Consider the following 10,906-nt stretch of genomic DNA (forward strand, 5'->3'; position numbering starts at 1 on the left):
TGCTCCTTGGTTGTTTGTTCTTTGTTGCAACAGACTGTGCATGACCATAGTACATCGGTAGATGCACATGGTGCTGGTGCGTCCACTGTCCCGTGCAACTCATTAGCTATTGTTAATCTAAGGCCCTGTTTGGTTACAAACTCCCTACCCTACCTGCTTGGTTCCAAGGACTAAACATGGACTAGATCGGTTATTAAATGACATGCTAAAAGACCATGTTACCCCTAGTAATGAACTAATAGAGACAAGGTGCGATGCGTGGCAGGGGCAACTGTTGGAAAAAGTCCCAAAAAGACTCCCTCGGGGTCTTCTTTCTTTAGTCCCAAATGCCCACTTTTAGTCCCTAAAAGTCCCTCCTGTTTGGTTTAGATGGGACTAACACGGAGTTTTTTTAGTCCCTACACCAAAATGTCCCTGTAGACAAACACCCTCTAATAATGCCGCTGGAAAATTGATGCAATGCCACAGTTAAAAGCAAATTACATGTTTAACGAATTTTATTGTTAATATAATCTCTATGTTAATATTAATCAATGCCACCGTTTGAGAAATGCTACTGTCTTGCTTTCTTCCCCATTTAGATAAGGTAGATGCTTCTTTTTGTTGGCTTCTGTGTCATCCACCGTTATTGACCACTAATTGTTTCCTTTGCACCTCTGTGTAAACAGGGTTATCTACTTCACCTCGTTGCCATTGTGACCTTTTGTTGCACTGCACAAAACACTTTTGTTTTAAGAGTGTTTTGTGCAGTTCAACCAAAATGTCACACCGACAACGTTGCTTGATTGCTTGATCTTAGTGGAACAGCACAAGAGGAGATCTTACTTCCTATCCGTTAAGGCGAATTTGGTTCAGATCTTCTTCTTGTGAGTTGTTTGAATTCCGCATCATGAGAGGTCAGTACTAGCCTTCTTTCAAATGATTCTGCAGTGTGCTTTCATATGTTGTGCTACTTGTACGATAATGTTGCTTGATTTTAGTGAACTGCACAAATGGAGACAAGACTTCCAATCTGTATGTGCACCGTAATATCCCATTGAGGTAAGATAAGGATATTTCACAACTGCCGGCCTGTATTTTGCCACTTTCATCAGAAAATTAAGTTTAGTACTATACTTGTGCTCCCTAATTGACATGCCAAATCTTACATCGAAGGCGAAGCTTGTCTGTTATTGAACCAAGTGAGGAAGGGGAAGAACAAGCGGAAGAAAAACAAAAATCAACTCCCGGTGCTGTAATGAAGCACTGGAACTGTGATGACACAAGTAATGATATAGTTTTGCATCTTAATTTATTGCTATGGCTGGAACGAGCAATTGTTTTGCCACTGATTTGATGCCACTCTTAATGTAATATGTAATTATCTCTACTTGTGCAAACAGGGATCTTCTTTGAAGATACCATATATTTTAGTGGAACTGCACAAGAAGATGTTGGAAACATTAAATTAATCGAGGAGTATATAGTAAGCATGGCCACCACCGTAGATAGCAACAGATGGTTCCGGAGAAGTGCTTCATCTGTATGCTCTACACAATAAGCCTCCTGACAAAGGTTGGTACTCGCCCACTGATTTCATCCATAAGATTGAGCTTTGTCATCTCTATTGGTGTTGTGCTACTGTTTAGATACTGTCATGAAAAAGTGGTATTGTCCTTGAGAAGTGCTTCATTTGTGATGTTTTAAATATTTCCTTTCCTTTTTTTCGAGCAAACAGGGATGCTAGCATTTAGTAGTCCTCTTGTCTTTGCACAACAGGATCATCTTCCTCTGAAGAAGAATATGGAGTATGTGAAGTGACTAGCTCCGATTATGCCAAGATGAAGAAGCCCTGTCTATCTTCTCATCAGAAGGAGTAGTTGAAGGATGGTTACATTACTCCCCACAAGACCAAACTAACTTCAGCTCAGAAGGACTAACAAATCTCCATTTTTTTGTTGTTATGCGCGAGTACAATGTTGTTCTAGGATTCTTTCTGGTGAGTTCCATTTTTCTAAAAGTGTGCTCTACATGGACCATGTATGTGCCTGTTGAAACTGTCAATTCATAGTACAGTTTGCTTTATACTAATCACTTTTTTGTATTTGTGCAAATAGGGGTGCTCAGCTTGATTTCAATGGGAACTGCACAAAATGTTCATGAATACATCGAATCATTCATTTCCACCACAAGAAAGGAGGTGCCGATAAGTTCAAGGCGTTGCAACATATAAGGGCGAAATCATACAAGCTACGCGCGAATTTGGTTGATTTTGGTGGAACTGCACAAAAAGAACAGCTGGTTTATTTAGCACGAGGTGCCATGTCAATGTCCGAACTGATGGCAAACCCTGCCCATGCCACAATCGTAGGCATTTGATATTTTGGAATGGGACAACCTTGTCAAATTTTGCTCATTGATTTTAGCAAGACATGCGTTTGATATTTTCGAATGGGACGCCCTTTGCTGTCAGCAGAATTGATCATTTTTTTCTTTATTCTTTAGTTGTGAAGTAAATATTGCCTCTGACATGTGAGCCGCTGAGATGCATAATCATCGATTGTTTTGAATGTTCTCTATGAATTGCTAGGCCTGTGTGTTTGATTGCAATGTACAGAAACGCTAAAAAGCTGCTCAAACTCTTTGTACTCCTTCTGTTCCTTTTTACTTCGCACATTGTGAAAGTGCATACTTTTTTGTATAAGATTGGTCAAAGTAGAGATACTTTGACTACAGACAAAACTTGTATGTAGACTAGAAAGGACCGGAGGGAGTACATGTGAAACTGCTGCAAACGAGGTGATCACCCTGGGAATAATGCTATTACGTATTGTTTTGCATGCTCATCCAATGCCAGTGATACAGGAATTCGAACTAATCGAAATAAATTCATTCATACATGGTCGGATTTCAAATAAACATACCGGATTTCATTACATTTCATACATTCTTCAACTAAAAAGGGGTGCGCTGGAGGTATAATTAATTAACCGAAGCTACCCACCTGTGTCCCGCTGAGCCGAACAGAAGCTTCAGTGACTTAACTGCAGGTGCAGTTGCATAACTGACATGTGGCCTGTTGGGCCCACGTGTCAGTCAGCCAACTGCACCAGCAGTTAAGTAGAAGCGGCGTTCTTCTCCAGCGCAGCTCTCCGACTCCATGTCGCCGCCAAGAAGCTAACCGGCCGTCAATGGTCAACCCGCCTAGCTTGGCTTCAACTGGAGGGTAGCAGCGGTGGCCTTACTTGGACCCGAGCGGTGGCGACCTACCGTGTTCTACTCTTCCTCATTTTCTGTGTGGTGCGGCCTCGTTGGCAGCGGGGCGGGGCCTCGGCGGAGCCGGCGATGTCCTCTGTCTCGTTGCCGGCGGGCGGCGCCTCAGCGGAGCGGTGGAAATCCTCCCCGACGTTGCCGGCAGGGTGGGGCCTCGGCTGAGCCGGCGATGTCCTCTGCCTCGTTGTTGGCGGGGTGGGGCCTCAGCGGAGCCGGCGGTGTCCTCTACCTCGTTGTTGCCGCCGCGGGGCCTCGGCGGAGCAGGGCCTCGTCGACGCCAGCGGAGCGGGGACTCGTCGGAGCCGGCATTGTCCTCTGCCTCGTCCTCGGTCTCGCCAAACAGCGCCTCACCCGCTTCATCGCCCTCTTTGCTAGCCTCTTTGTAGGCGGCCGCAGCCTCCGCCACCCGCATGCGGTACCGCCAGCGCTCGAGGCGGCCCTTGCGGGCAGAGCGGTATGAGTCAAGCAGCGCCTCCTGCTCCGCCCGCTCAGCGGCGATCTGCTCCTCCGCCTGTAGCTGCTCCTAGAGGAGACGGTGGTTGTAGGCGGCGTCGGCCTGCGCCTCCCGGAACTACTCCTCACGCATCTGCCTCACCCTGTCCATATATTGGGCACGGGCCTCGCCGATGGTCATGGTGCAATGCACCGGCGAGGATGGCGCGGAGGAGGGGGTTGGCGCCGGATCGTCGACTACCATGTTCTCCATTGGGACGTCGTCGTCCTCCGCTTCCTGCCGGCCAGCCGGTCGGCAGCAATGGCTGCCATCTCCTTGTGGTCCGTCGTCCGCCCGTCCCGAAGAGCGCTGGAGCGCAAGGAAGCCATGGTGGGCAGTAGTGGTGTGGACAGGAGAAAGGGAACGGATGCGGATGACTGCGGCTATGGCCGGCACAGCAGTTTATATAGCAATGGTGGACGGGCGGAGGGACGGACGTGTGGCGCCGGAGTAGCCGCCTCGGCAACCGCGTATCATTAATGTGGGCGGCAGATGGACGGACGGACGGCACTTGTGTCTTTTGAAGGCGGAGCAATCGCCTGCACCGGGAAGCGGGGCGGGCGGCGCTGACTGTTTCGCGCGGAAAGCACGCGCGGGCGAGGAGATGACTTTACTTGGAGAGGATGACAATGGGGACCCACCAGATCCATAGCCTCAGGTATGCAAGTGCCTCCTTATTATATATATATATATATATATATATATATAACTATAATTTGTTTTGCTTCCTCCTGGTTTCCTGACATCACGGTCCCACACCATTGTCAACCTATGTAGTAGTCAATAAACGAGAGAAATGCACAAGAAGTGGCCGACAGCTGGGACCAAGCAGCTCGAGCAGTATTTGTGTTTTTGAGGTGTGAGCACTGCAGAGTTTTTCGATGTTTAGCCCAGATATTAATTTTTCTCCTCTGAACAACAACGAAAACATCGCTGCAGGTATTAACTGGGCGGGCTGTGGCCCGTCTAGCCCAGGCCAGATATCCAGCCCAGATATAAATTTTTGTCAAGTTGAAAATGGCTAGCCCAGCTATACTTTTTTTTAGGAATACCCAGGCAAGGTCAAGTTGTTATTCTCCGCCCCGCTGGGCTGCAAATCTTTCTTAGGAGGGATGCATTAGGCTTAACAAGAAAATGGGCTTGAAGAAATAATAAATGGGATGTAATTATAAAAACTGGGCAGTAACTATAAAAAATGCACCAAACACATGATTACTTTATAAAATATTATTTTTGGATATTGAAAATTTTAATTTCATTAATTGTTGCGAGCGCAATGTTTCGTTGGATTTTTACGTAATATAAATTTATATTGAAATTGTATTTAATCTGACTCGAAATTTCGGGATAAAAATATTTTGAATCCCATCAAAATGTGGGAAATTTTATTGAATTCTGTTTTGAACGGTTGGTTGAAATGGGCTGTACTTTTAACGAACTGTAAATGGGTTGTAGTAAATTCCATTAGAATTCAAAAATGGGCTACACATTCTTACAAATCTCAAATGGGCTATAAGTTCTCTGCCACACACTTCTGGCCTTACTAAGTTGACACGTCCCCTAAAAATAACAGAGTTGACGCGTATGCAAGGCTTTGTCAACTTATAGTCAACACACGGTTCTAGCAGCAATGGCCGTTGGATGTCCATCCAACGGATGCCGTGCTTCTTCTTCAATCTCGGATATTCTAGATTCACCCGCCCAAAAAATAATTCCTCCCCCTGACATCTTGGGCGCACCGTTTCGGAAGCTGACCTGTGGGCCTACTAAGTTGACGTACCAAGGGCTTTGTCAACTTAGTCAATATAAACGATTCTAGCTGCAGTGACCGTACGATGTCCATCCAACGGTCGTCGTGCTTCTTCAACCTCTGGTATTCTTGCTCCAGCCGCCCAAAGCAGCGCCGGTCGTGCCGCTTGCTCCTGCCTCCCGTGGCCGGCTGTGCTGCCGCGGAGGCCTCACCGCCCCCTACTACTCCCACCGCTGGCCAGGCCATCCCTCCACTCACCCACACTCCATGTTATTCCGCGGCGACGGCAGCGCAGCCGAACCAATGAACCCTCGTACTCCTCTCCGCGTGTGCATCCACTGCCGCGTCTTCCCCGGCTCCGCGTCGTCCCCTTCCTAGGCCTCGCCATCGTCCACCGCCCTGGTGCTCTCAGTGCGGCGTGGTCAACGTGGTCAAGGAACGACTTCCATCGGACGTGGACTGTACGTGGAGAGGCTGACAGCTGGGTCCACGGCAGCCGCAAGGAAGTGCCTCCTTATTATGCGGAAAATAATTATTCCTCCACCTGATAGCGGGGACCCACCGGACGGGCCACCAGTATTTTGCGAAAAAAAATCGTTTCCCCCTGACTGCTGGGACCCACCGGACAGGCCACCGTATTTCATGAAAAAAACGTTCCCCCCGCTGTCAGCTCGGGCCCACCGGAAGTGCCTCCTTATTACGCACAAAAAAATGAATACTCCCCCAGCTAGCTGGGACCCACCTTGGTGGGAGGCTGACTTGTGGGCCTACTAAGTTGATGGGGACGAAGGGCTTTGCCAACTTAGTCAATATGAACGATTCTAGCTCCAGTGACCATACGATGTCCATCCAACGGCCGTATTGCTTCTTCAACCTCTGGTCTTCTTGCTCCAGCAGCCCAAAGCAGCGCCGGTCGTGCCGCATGCTCCTGCCTCCCGTGGCCGGCTGTGCTGCCGTAGAGGCCTCACCGCCCCCTACTATTCCCACCGCTGGCCAGGCCCAGCGGCGACGACAGCCTCACACCGCAGCCGAACCAGTGAACCCTCGTACTCCTCTCCGCGCGGGCTTCCACTGCCGCGTCTTCCCCGGCTCCGCGTCGTCCCCTTCCTAGGCCTCGCCGTCGTCCACCGCCGTGGTGCTCTCCGCACGGCATGGTCAACGTGGTCAAGGAACGACTTCCATCGGAAGAGTACTGTACGTGGAGAGGCTGACAGCTGGGTCCACGGCCACAGCCCAGTTTTTTGTGATTTGCCAAGTAAGTCGCTTTGTCAGGCCTGTTGGGCTGCAAATCTTTCAAGATGAGGAGAGCTTTCATTTGGCTGGCCGAGAAAATGGCCCATCAGTAATGAGAAATCGGCTGTACATTTTTAAAACACATCAAACCGGCAATTAGTTTCAAATATCATTTTTTTTTCATTTCAAGATTTTAAATTACATTAATTTTTATGCATGGAGAATTTGTTGGATTTTATATTGATATACATTTATTTTTAAAATCAGTTTGAATGTGAGTCGAAATTTCGGGATTAAAAACAGTTCGGACCGCACCGAAATATGCAAAATTTCGTACAATTTTTTAACCGTGGCCACAATATGGGATGTAATGCTAACAAAAAGAATATGGGTTCCAAAAAAAACCTCAAGAAATAGCAAATGGGCTGTAAATTATTAGAAATAATGGCAGATGGGCTGTATGCTGTTTTCCATAGATTTGAGGCTTTCCTAAAAAAAAGGTTGACGCACAAGCACTGACTGTTGGATGTCCATCCAACGGCCGTCTTGCTTCTTCAATCTCTGCTCTTCCTGCTCCAGCCGCTCAAACAAGCGCCGGCGGGACTGCCTGCTCCCTCCTTCCCGCGGCCGGCTGTGCTGCCGCGCAGGCCTCACCGCCCCATCGTACTCCCATCGCTGGCCTAGCTATCCCTCTACTCACCCACACCTGCTGTTATTCTCTGGCGACGGCAGACGAACCAGTAAACCCTCGTACAGTCGTACTCCCCTCCGCGTGGGAAACAACTGCCGAGTCTTCCCTGCCTCCGTGTCGTCCCCTTCCTAGGCCTCGCCGTCGTCCACCGCCGTGATGCTCTCGGTGCGGCGTGGTCAATGCGGTCAACGACTGACTTCCATCGGAAGAGTACTGTGCGTGGAGACGCTGACAGCTGGGTCCACGGCTGCAGCAAGGAAGTGGCTCCTTATTACGCACAAAATAATTAATCCTCCACCTGACATCGGGGACCCACCGGACGGGCCACCGTATTTCGCGAAAAAAAGTTTCCCCCCTGACTGCTGGGACCCACCAGCTACACCTTCGCATGCAAGGAAGTGCTTCCAGGCAAAAAAAACAAAACGATTCGCCCCCCTGACTACTGGGACCCACCAGCTACATCTTCGCACGCATGGAAGTGCCTGACAGTCGGGACCCACCTGGTCGAAGCGTACGTAGCGTTGTCATTCTGGTCGCGAACGTGTACGTACATATATACTGGTGGATGTAGAGGCGCGCACGTGTCATAGTACAGGCGTGTACGTGTCGTAGCAGAGGCGCGCACGTAGCATGTACACGTACATACAGCAACCAGGGTGCAAGAAATAAAATACGGCCACGTATGTGTACATACGGGCGGGGTCTCGAACGCCTACTCGTGCATACGTACGGCCAGGGCTCGTGTACATGGCTGGGTCGGAACAGAGAAACAACGTCGTTGTCATGTTCATGGGGAGGCAACGGAATGCATCGTGTTCATGGGGATGCAACGGAATGCGTTGTGTTCATCGGGAGGCAACGGAACGCGTGGGAGCCAACCGGCTGGGTCGGAACGGAATGCGTGGTCGTGTTCATCGGGAGGGCTTGGATGGAACAGGCGATGGAAACGAGGCCTGGCGTACCGCACAACGGAGGAAACGGACCTCCTACGTTCGGAACGGGGTCCTGTTGATCGGGAGGGGTCTGGCGTACCGCAAAACGGAGGAAACGGACCTCCTACGGTCGAAACGGGGGTCCTGTTGATCAGGAAGGGTGTGGCGTACCGCAAAACGGACGAAACAGACCTCCTATGGTCGAAACGGGGGTCATGTTGATCGGGAGGGGTGTAGCGTACCGCAAAACGGACGAAACGGGGGTCCTGTTCATCGGGAGGGGTGTGGCGTACCGCAAAACGGGACTGCACGAGATACTGTTCATCTCCACTGTCGACCTCCTCCAGCCTCCACGGGCTACCGTCGACCTCCTCCAGTCTCCACGGGCTCCTGTTCATCCAGCCTCCACCGCGCGCTACTCCACCGGCTACTGTTCAACCACCCCTCCACGGGCACCCCTCCACCGTCTACTGTTCATCCAGCCCTCCACACCACGGGGTCCTGTTCAACCACCCCTCCACGGGCACCCCTCCACCGTCTACTGTTCATCCAGCCCTCCACAGCATGGGGTCCTGTTCAACCACCCCTCCACGGGCACCCCTCCATCGTCTACTGTTCATCCAGCCCTCCACCACACCACGGGGTCCTGTTTATCCAGAGGCAACGCCACCGCTCATTGTTCATCCAAACCCCCCCCCCCCCCACCGCAACGCTCACTGTTCATCCCAGAGGCAGCATCGATCGGCTTCAGTTAGCAGCAGTAGCGAAGGAATCGCTCGATCGGGTTCAGTTAATAGCCATCGATCGATCGCTCGGGTTCAGTAACGCGTAGCCTGCAGTGCAATCGCTCGGGTTCAGTTAGAGCCCAACGCCTCGCTCGGGTTCAGTTAGAGCCAACGCCTCGCACACACGCGCGTACGTGTACGAGAGAAACGCGCATCGCTCGGCCCCCGACATCCCACCGTAACCGGGAACTCCCCGAAATTTTCCTCGCCCTCGCTTCTACCACGGTTTTTTTCGTCATGGACGGCCCAAAGAATGTCATGCAGCTGCGTCTCCAGCCCACCTAGGACAAAAAACCCATTTTCTGTCATGATTTTTTGTCATAGAAGTAGGAGCGCACCACATCTATGATGATACCGGGTTTTGTCACAATTATCGTCATAGAAGTGTCATATGTATGACCGAATTTTTTTTCATTCGGCCCAAAATGTCACGGATGTGTCTTTTTTTTGTAGTGTAACATCAAGATGCATTTTTATGATTATTTTATCTTGTGAGAGAAAAGGATGAACGAGGGAATTTCTTATTTGCAAATGTGGAGAGGTGTGTGGGTACCTTTTTGCAAAATTGCCATAGTTTCCTTCCTATCCGTCAGATATAAATCGGACGGCCTATATTGCAGGATGACAGGCACAACATCATCACCAACTCATCTATACCGTGTTAAAAAAACTCGGTTTTTTGTAATTATATATGTTATATATATTCCCCTTGATTTTTCTTATGTATAAAGTTGTGATATAAAAGATCTTTATATTTCTTTATAGAGGGAATATCTCTTTGTCAAAAATATATTTATGTGTAATAACTAGTTGCTCCTGTCTTTCTACTTCCTTGCGCTGATATGTGGGGCATCCGGCAACGGGGTCCACATGCCATATGCACCAAATTAGAGTGCACAACTGCACGGTAGACCCATCCGGTGGTAGCGCCGCATTAATGCCCAATGAGCCGTCAAATCACAAAAAACCCCACCTTTCCAGCTTTAGCAGTAAGCTGGACGGACGAAGCGGCAATATTTCACTCGGCATGAATCCCTTCTCCCTTGTCTGCTTGTTCAGAGAAAACCCCCGCTCGGCGATTGCATAGGGTTTTCTCATGGAGAACATGGAACAAATTCTTCATCCATCCCCGATAAATCCAAGTCCCTTGGTCGCGGGTACTCCTAGGATGGCAACCGCCGCCATTGATGCATTTTTCTTCCTACTGAATCTAGCGTGTTTCATTTGCAGTGCCAAAAGTGCGAGGACCCTACAGGTTTCTGCGCCCTCGGCGAGACGCCACACTTGTTCCTTCTCATCCTAACACAAGATCTTAAAACGCGCACAGTATGTTCCTAGAATCCTCTTTTCTATCCGGGAGGGTGGGGTTTTTTGAACATGATGTCGACTAATTTGGAAATTTGGATTGCTATATTTGGATAAAAGGTACTAGTACCATGGTCAACACTGATGTGAAGGAGGAAAGTATTTCTAGATTTGGAGATAGGGAATACATTGTGTTCTCTTATTATTTTTCCTACAGTGCATTCCTTGCTCTGCCAGAACACATGTACCCAAGATGCTCGGCCTTGCCATAACTGAATACACCAGTTTAATGGTAACAGTGAAGACAAGCCATGGATATAAGTTTCGACATCGTTCCAATTGTTCATCCATGTTAGTTTTGTATCTGGTTCTTGCTTGTTGCCCTGATTACTTCTTAATCCACCTATTCTGTCAAACTAATCACAATTTAACTTTAGAAGTAGCAACGGATCTCCCATGAAGATG

This window comes from Aegilops tauschii, chromosome 7, assembly GCF_002575655.3.
Source record: "Aegilops tauschii subsp. strangulata cultivar AL8/78 chromosome 7, Aet v6.0, whole genome shotgun sequence".
Lineage (NCBI taxonomy): Eukaryota > Viridiplantae > Streptophyta > Magnoliopsida > Poales > Poaceae > Aegilops > Aegilops tauschii.